The sequence below is a fragment of the Malus domestica genome, chromosome 03, assembly GCF_042453785.1.
Source record: "Malus domestica chromosome 03, GDT2T_hap1".
Lineage (NCBI taxonomy): Eukaryota > Viridiplantae > Streptophyta > Magnoliopsida > Rosales > Rosaceae > Malus > Malus domestica.
In genome coordinates this window covers 7,963,563-7,972,591 of record NC_091663.1, presented here as the reverse complement: position 1 = coordinate 7,972,591, position 9,029 = coordinate 7,963,563, and the positions used below count along the sequence as shown (strand labels likewise).

The 9,029-nt window shown below is 36.7% G+C and overlaps 1 pseudogene; it reads left to right on the top strand.

Moving 5' to 3' along the window:
• Positions 1-922: 922 nt before the first annotated feature.
• On the top strand, positions 923-6,209 carry LOC139194632 (uncharacterized; annotated as a pseudogene).
• The last annotated feature ends 2,820 nt before the right edge of the window (positions 6,210-9,029 follow it).

Sequence of the window (9,029 nt, the reverse complement as noted above, 5' to 3'; positions counted from 1 at the left end):
AAGTAAGACAACGCCAGTACTTACGATGTCTTGTGATGACTCAAACTCTTTTCATTCTTAATGATTTCTACTTGTTAAATCTATGAACACGCCATTCTAGATTGCATGCTAGGGACTAAGTTAAGTTGAAAGCGTCATTCTTTTAACATACTACATAAGAAAGAGTAATAGGTTGAGTTCTAACATTGAGCCAACTTGAGCATCTTCATCCGGATTGAATGAAACATAACATGTTTGCATGATTATTTGGTGGTGGATAGCAATTCCCCTAACTCGTTTTTCTTAATTTGTGAACTACTTAAAATTTGTTTTTGTCCTGTTTTTGTTCAATTTAATTAGCAAATCAACTCCAAAAATCCCAAAAAATTGTAGAAGTGTAGCTTTGTGTGTCTAGTGTCTTTATATAAAATTTTGTAGAATTTAGATAATTGTAAGTCGGTCTAATAATTATTTTTTGGTGGCTGGTCAGTAGGGACAGCAACCAGTTTTTGTGACATTTTAAGTAGTTAGATAAAACAATCTTCTGCGGGAAAGACCCTTATTTTCATATGCTACAATTGACAAATCTTAGTGTTAATAAGGAAAATCAATAGGACATTTGTGTGCTACTTTGTAGTGTGCTTTTAATCCTATCAAATTTTTGGCGTTGTGTCCCCGGGGATTGTTATTTCTAATTACTAATTTTCTATTGTTTTCTTTTCTTGCCTAATTAGTGTTTTTGTTTTTGTTTTTATTTCAGGTACTATTCGTAGTATTTGCATACTCGAAGGTCCAAGAGCATTGATCTTGCTTCCTACGATTCTGAGCTTGAACGAACTTTGAGGGAATTGCTTCCTACGATCCTGAGCATGCATCGGTGTCTTTACCACCATCTTCTGCACCACATTTGAGTTCGGAAGAGGAGGAAGAACCACAAGAAGGCATGGCTGATAACCGTACTTTGAGGGAATTGGCAACGCCAAATACAGATGAACAACCATTGTGCATCACATATCCAAATGTAGAAGGAGGATTTGAGCTCAAGTCCGGCATGATTCACTACTTGCCTAAGTTCCGTGGCTTCTCAACAGAGGATGCCAACAAGTATCTCATGGAGTTTCAAGTGGTATACTCGGGAATGAGACCACAAATGTTGATGAGGAGCAAGTCAAGTTGAGGGCATTCCCATTTACATTAGAAGCTAAGGCAAAAGAGTGGCTTTACAATTTACCTCCGGGATCAATGAACACATGGAACCAGGTGAAGTAATCATTCTTGGAGCAATATTTTCAAACCACAAAAGCTGCAAGCATAAGGAAGGACATATGTGCAATCCGACAACAACATGGAGAACCCTTTGGAGATTACTATGAGCGATTCACACATTTGGTGGCATCTTGTCCTAATCATCAAATTTCATAACATCTTTTAATACAGTATTTTTATGAAGGATTGTGTGGTACTGATTGTGTAATGCTTGATGCAGCAAGTGGAGGAGCATTCATGGACAAGACACCAACAAATGCTAAGGCATTATTAAAGAACATTGTTGGCAATACACGACAATTTGGAGGGAGAGATGAGCTACCTCTTAAGAAAGTTAATGAGGTAAGTGTTAATTCTAGTATTGAATTACAATTAGCTAACTTGACTAATCTTGTGTAACAGGTTATGGTGGCTCCAAAACAGGTGTGCGGTGTATGTTCAATGACGGGACATGCCACGAACATGTGCCCTTCATTGATGGATCAAGGTGGTCTTGAGCAAGCTAATGCGTTATAAGGGTTTCAGGGGCAACAAAGGCAAAAGTATGATCTATACTCCAACAACTATAATGCGGGGTGGCGAGATTATCCACACTTAAAGTGGAACAATCAAGACAACGAATAACAATCTGTTCCCAACAACTATAACCGTCTACCTAGCTTCTTTCAAGCAAGACCGCAGGGACCATTTCAGCCTCAACAACAACAAGCTCCAAGTAAGTCTCTTGAGGATTTAATTACTTCTTTAGCTAACTCTACTCAATCTCATCAACAGAAAACAGACAAAGCAATTGAAAACCTTGAGTGCCAAATGAGTCAGTTAGCAAGTTTGATGGGGCAACAACACCAACCAGGAAGGTTGCCTAGCCAGACCGTGGTGAATCCAAATGCAGAGCAGATGAATGTTGTGACTTTAAGGAGTGGAAAAGAAGTTTTTGAGTAGTCAAGGATGCAAAAGAGAACTAGAAAATATACAAATGAGCAAGGGGAGCTACAAACCAAGAATCTTGAGCAAGATGAGGCTTCAACAGAAACTGAAAAGTCTCATAAAGCTACAAAATTGAACACAAAAGATTCTGATAAGGTAAGTAAAGAAGTTCAAAATTCATTTAACTTATGTGTCCCTATTCCTTTTCCTCTTAGGTTTATGAAGTCTAAGAAAGAGCAAACTGATAAGGAAATCTTGGATACTTTCCGGAAAGTCCAAGTGAATTTACCTCTTTTAGATGCCATAAAACAAGTGCCCAAGTATTCAAAGTTCCTTAAAGAGCTTTGTACGAACAAGAGGAGATTCTATGATCAAGAAACTGTGGCATTAAGCGAGGAAGTATCAGCTATTTTGCAGAGGAAGCAGCCACCGAAGTTGAAAGATACTGGTAGCTTTACCATTCCATGTGTAATCGGAGGGAAAAAGTTTGGGAAAGTATCGTGTGATTTGGGTGCATCCATCAATTTGATGCCATATTCAATGTATGAATCATTGAACCTTGGAGACTTGAAGGAAACAAAGGTAGTAATCCAGTTGGCAGATCGTTCAAATAGATATCCTAAAGGCCTATTGGACGATGTACTTGTGCAGGTGAATGAGCTCATTTTTCCCGCTGACTTTTTTGTTCTTGAGATGGAACATGACCCTATGCCTACTGCACTTCCTCTTATATTGGGAAGACCATTCCTTAGAACAGCACGTACGAAGATTGATGTCTACGATGGTACCTTAACCATGGAAATTGATGGGGAATGCGTCAAGTTTAGAATCTTCAATGCTATGAGGTACCCTAGTGATTTTGAATCTTATTTGTCTATTGATGTGTTTGACTATTTTGTGTAGGATTGTTTTAATGAAGGTGTGGGACAAGATAATTTAGAGAAGACATTAGTGCATAGCATTACACATGGAAATTTTAATTATTCAGAGCACACTGAAGAAGAATTAATCCAAACAGTGGCCGTTCTTGAGTCTCTTTCACCAATTCGTGGTAAGTCTTTTTCTTATTTTATTTCTCTTCCTACTTCTAACGAAAAAACTCTTCCTTCTGGGACTCAGGCACCCAAATTGGAGCTTAAACCGATTCCTAAACATTTGAAGTATGCATTTTTAGGAGAGGATGAAACATTACCGGTCATCATATCATCACAACTCACAGCAGAAGAGAAGGAGAAACTGATTCGGGTATTGAAGGATCACAAAACTGCCATAGCTTGGAGTATTGCAGATATCAAAGGTATAAATGCAGCTACATGTATACATAGGATTCTGTTGGAGGAAGGTGCAAAACCAACAAGGGAAGCTCAACGCTGTTTGAACCCACTTATGATGGAGGTTGTCAAGAAAGAGGTTATCAAACTTCTTGATGTTGGCATCATATATCCTATCTCGGACAACAAGTGGGTGAGTCCTATTCAAGTAGTTCCGAAACGATCCGGAGTCATAATTGTTAAGAATGAAGCTAATGAGCTAGTGCCTACATGTGTGCAAAATAGTTGGAGAGTTTGTACAGACTATTGAAAGATAAACAACACCACACGCAAGGATCATTTTCCAGTCCCATTCATTGATCAAATGTTAGAAAGGTTAGCTGGTCATTCTCATTATTGTTTTCTTGATGGCTATTCTGGATATAATCAAATTGCAGTTGCTCTAGAGGATCAAGAAAAGACGACTTTCACATGTCCATTTGGCACATTTGCATACCGGAGGATGTCGTTTGGACTTTGCAACGCTCTCGCCACATTTCAAAGGTGTATGGTAAGTATCTTTTCTGATATGATTGAGAAAATAATTGAAGTGTTCATGGATGATTTTTTAGTTTATGGTGATTCTTTTGATACATGTCTACCTAATTTGTCTCTAGTTTTAAAACGTTGCCAAGAAACTAACCTAGTCTTAAATTGGGAAAAATGTCATTTCATGGTTTCACATGGATTAGTTCTAGGGCATGTCATATCTGAAAATGGAATTGAAGTTGATAAATCTAAAGTAGAACTTGTTAGTTCTTTACCCCTCCCTACTACTATCAGGGAGGTTCGTTCTTTTCTTAGACATGCAGGTTTTTACCGTAGGTTTATGAAGGACTTCTCAATGATTTCTAGACCTTTATGCCGTTTGCTTCAAAAAGATGTAACATTTGATATGAATGAAGAGTGTGTGGTAGCATTCAGCAAGCGTAAGGATTTGTTATCCACGGCTCCTGTGATCATACCATCAGATTGGAGTTTACCTTTTGAGTTGATGTGTGATGCTTCAGACTATGTCGTCGGTGCAGTTCTAGGGCAGCGTGTCAACAAAGTGCCACATGTCATCTACTATGCATCTCGAACACTCAATGATGCATAGTTGAATTATTCAACAACAGAGAAGGGGCTTTTAGCTGTGTATTTGCTTTAGAAAAATTTAGATCTTATCTGATTGGGACTAAAGTTATTGTGTTTTCTGACTATGCAGCTTTGAAGTATCTACTCATAAAAAAAGATACAAAACCGCGACTCATTCGATGGATACTTCTACTTCAAGAGTTTAACTTGGAGATCAAGGATAAGAAAGGAAGTGAGAATGTTGTAGCAGATCATCTTAGCAAACTTGTGCATTCAAACACAGAGGAAGATCTCATCCCTTTACATGAGAGTTTTCCGGATGAGCAATTGTTTTCATTAAAGGCTACTAACCCTTGGTATGCAGATATTATCAATTACAAGGTCACCACAAAGATTCCGGATGATTTTACACGTGCTCAGAAAGATAAGCTTGTCAAAATCGCCAAATATTACGAGTGGGATGATCCTTATTTGTGGAAATATTGCCCTGATCAATTGATTAGAAGGTGTGTCCCCGAATCTGAGTTTAAATCTATTCTAACTTTTTGTCATTCTTATGCATGTGGAGACCATATTGGAGCAAAGATGACAACTCTTAAGGTGTTAGAGAGTGGTTTTTATTGGCCTAGTTTGTTTAAGGATGCGTACGAGTTTTGTGAAACATGTGATCGTTGTCAACGAACAGGTAACTTGGGCCTAAGAAATCAAATGCCACAAACCCCTATTTTGATTGTTGAGATCTTTGATGTGTGGGGAATTGATTTCATGGGACCTTTTCCATCTTCTAATGGTTTTCTTTACATTTTATTGGTTGTGGATTATGTTTCTAAATGGGTGGAAGCAAAAGCCACCAAAACTAATGATTCAAAAGTTGTTTCAGATTTTATTAAGAGTAACATCTTTGCAAGATTTGGAATACCTAGAGCAATCATCAGCGATGGAGGGAGTCATTTTTGCAATAGAACATTTGAAGCGTTGCTTCGGAAGTACAATGTCACACATAAGGTGTCTACACCTTATCATCTACAAACTAGTGGTCAAGCAGATGTATCAAACCGTGAGGTGAAGCAAATTGTGGAGAAAACTGTGAGTCCTAGTAGGAAAGATTGGAGCATGCGCTTAAAAGATGCATTGTGGGCGTATATGACTGCCTATAAGACTCCTATTGGAATGTCCCCATTTCGGTTAGTTTATGGGAAATCATGTCGTCTTCCAGTAGAGTTAGAACACAAAGCTTATTGGGCGATCAAAGCCTACAACATGGACATGAGTGTTGCCGGATAGCATAGAAAGCTCCAATTGAATGAGTTAGACGAAATTCGGAATGATGCATACGAGTCTAGTCGAATATACAAGGAGAAATCAATGGCATTTCATGACAAGATGATATCAAGGAAGAGCTTTTCCATTGGACAAAAAGTTCTTCTATTTAATTCTCACCTTCGGTTATTTCCAGGTAAGCTTCGTTCTCAATAGGTTGGTCCATTTGTTGTAACTAATATTTTTCCTCATGATGCAGTGGAAATCCAAAGTGCAAAGACCGAAAATGTGTTCAAAGTGAATGGACATAGACTCAAGCCATATTACGAGTCTTTTGCGGAGCATGATGTGGAGGTTGTACCCCTCCAAGAACCATCTCCCCTTGGATGATTACTCTTGGCACCGTCTGGCTGCGGACGTAAAAGCAAGCGCTTATTGGGAGACAACCCAATATTTCTATTCATTGTCTTTTTATGTCATTTTCAATTTTCCATTTGTTTTTGTTTTCTGAATTTTCTTGCATGCTAAACTGACTTATTTCTTTTCTTTGTAGGAAAATTTGATCGTGCCTACCATTGGAGTTGATTGCAGAATTGGAATTTGGGGGTCATCGCTTGATTTTACTGCAAATTGGGGAAGTTTTTAGTCCAAATGCTTTATTTTGTTTTTTTTACTATTTTATTTTATCTTTAATTATTGTGTTTTTTTGACATTGGGGACAATGTCTAGTTTAAGTTTGGGGGTAAGGATTGAAAAAAAATGACCAAATTGAAAATTTGAACTGGTTTGATTTGTTTTCGTGTTGTTTCTTTTTGTTTTCTTAGTTAGTTTTATTTACTCTAAACAAAAACACAAAAACATTCAGAAAATTTGAAAATTAAAAAATAGTCTTATTTTCTTTATTGTTTTGAATTAGATTTTTGTTAGTTTCCTGACCCAATGATATAATTGGATTGAATTTGAACAACAGTGATCAAGAACTTAGTAAGCATGTGTTATGTTAAATTCCTTATTCTCTTGTTGGCCTTGTACATGTTTAATCATCTGTGAAAAACCAAATCCACATAGCCTTGTTGATGTGAAACTAAAGTATGACTTAAAGCTTCACATGTGAATATAGTGACCATATACAACCTATGTGAGTTTTTGAGCCTATTGAAAGTGTGCATTTTTCATACACTCATATTCTTTCATGTGTGATGAACTTATGTGACTTACATCTCTAGAACTTGCGTAACGATCTTTTGAAATGTTTGTCATTTGATTGCATGAACTTGAAAAGGTAGAGGCATTAGGTTTATCACCATGACCCAAATAAGCATGTTTCCTAAAGAGAAATGATATCATTAGATTGCCAATTTGAGCCGTATATATTGAGCCTTTTATTTCTTATCACCAGATATGTCTACCCTTATACCTTTAACATATTTCCTTACCCTTTCCAAGCTGGCTAGTGAGCAATGTGAGATTGTCTTATGAGAAATGTTTGTGAAGTACTTTGAAGGAGTTTGGAAAAAGAATAAGTGTGGGGGTATTTCATGTTTGTATTTAGTTATGTGCAAAATTGATTCAAAATTAAAAAAAATAAAAAAAAAAGAAGAAAAAGAAGAAAAAGAAGAAAAAGAAAGAAAAAAAAAGTATACAAAGTAAATAAAAAGTTTTTTTTTTAGTTTCAGTTTAGGGGTGTGGTTGGAGGTATTAGTAGAGTGGTTGGAGAGCTTGAGTTCTTGTAAATCTCAACAAGAGAATTGCTTGCAATGTAGCTTGGAACTTGTGTTTACCTATCCTTTCATTTCTATAACCCTCTTCCTAAGCCTCATTACAACCAATAAAAGTCCTCTTGATTTAAGTTTTGCAATTATGATTGTGGAGATGAGATCTTTATACAAGCTTATGGTAGATCTTTCACATTTGATTCTTTGAGCGAAACACGTTAAACTAAATATGTGTGATTGAGTGTATGTTCCGTAAGAAGGTCACTAGTTAGCATGTGGTGTTTTAAAAAAAAACTTGAAATTGCATTAGCATGACTATTACACACACTACACTTCATGGATGATTAAAAGGTTATTGCTAACATTTGAATAAGGAAGATGAGCTTGATTAGCTTGTTTGGTACTAGCTAAGGGTCTTGATGATTTGTTTTCTTGAATGAAATTCTATGAGGGTCACATAGGGGGAAGCTATTGTTTTTCATGTTGCTACTTTTTAATATTTTCTTCGTTTTGCTCGAGGACTAGCAAAAGCTAAGTGTGGGGGTATTTGATAAACTCATATTTATATATACTTTACATCAAATTCACTTGTCTTTTCTTAGTTAGTTCCTTATATTTTTGAGCTATTTACTTTGTTTTTGTGTTTTCTAGGATTTGTCAAGCAAAGAAAAGAAAAATAGCACAAGTGGGATTTTAAGTAACAAATTCGTCAAAACTGTCTGTGCAGGTCAGCTGACTTTGGAAGCTAGTTGTGAACAACTCAAAATGAATTAGAGAATGAGCCTTATATGCTTGGAAAGCTACGGATGTCTATTTGTTGGAACATTTCGCGGATTGTTAATATCATTTTTGTAGAAGAAGTTATGGCTGTTTTAACACTGAAAGGTTCACAAGAGACTGGGCAGTTTGTAACTACAATGAAAGCAATAAACCCAATAAAGCTAGCAGCCAAAACTGATGCAGCCAAGAACAAGCCAGTTGATACCTATTCAAATATCAGAGGAAATGAAAATAAAGATGAGGATTAAGTGGGAGTAATTGGCATAAACGCTACCCAAAGAGTTACAATTGTTTTACCATTTCCTCTCACTTATTGCCATCACTAAATGGCTGTTAGTGGGTGAGTTAAGGAGAAGAAAATGGGGCAGCAAGTTAAAAAGGGGAAAGGGTGCAGGTTGCAGCGTTGGAAAAAGAAGAGAAAGGAAAAAAAATAGAAAAGAAAGAGGACAAGGCAGCTTTGCGGAAAGGAAGGAAATGAAGGAGGAAATCTTGGCATTCCCTTCTCTCGGTTTTGTCTTCTCAAACTCATGTCTTTCTTTCGGTTTTATTTGATAATAATGTGTAACTAAATTTTTAGTAGTTAGGGGCTGTTTTGAAGCCCCGGATATGATTGCAAGTTTGTTAGTAGGGACAGCAGGGACAACAACCAGTTTTTGTGACATTTTAAGTAGTTAGATAAAACAATCTTCTGCAGGAAAGACCCTTATTTTCATAT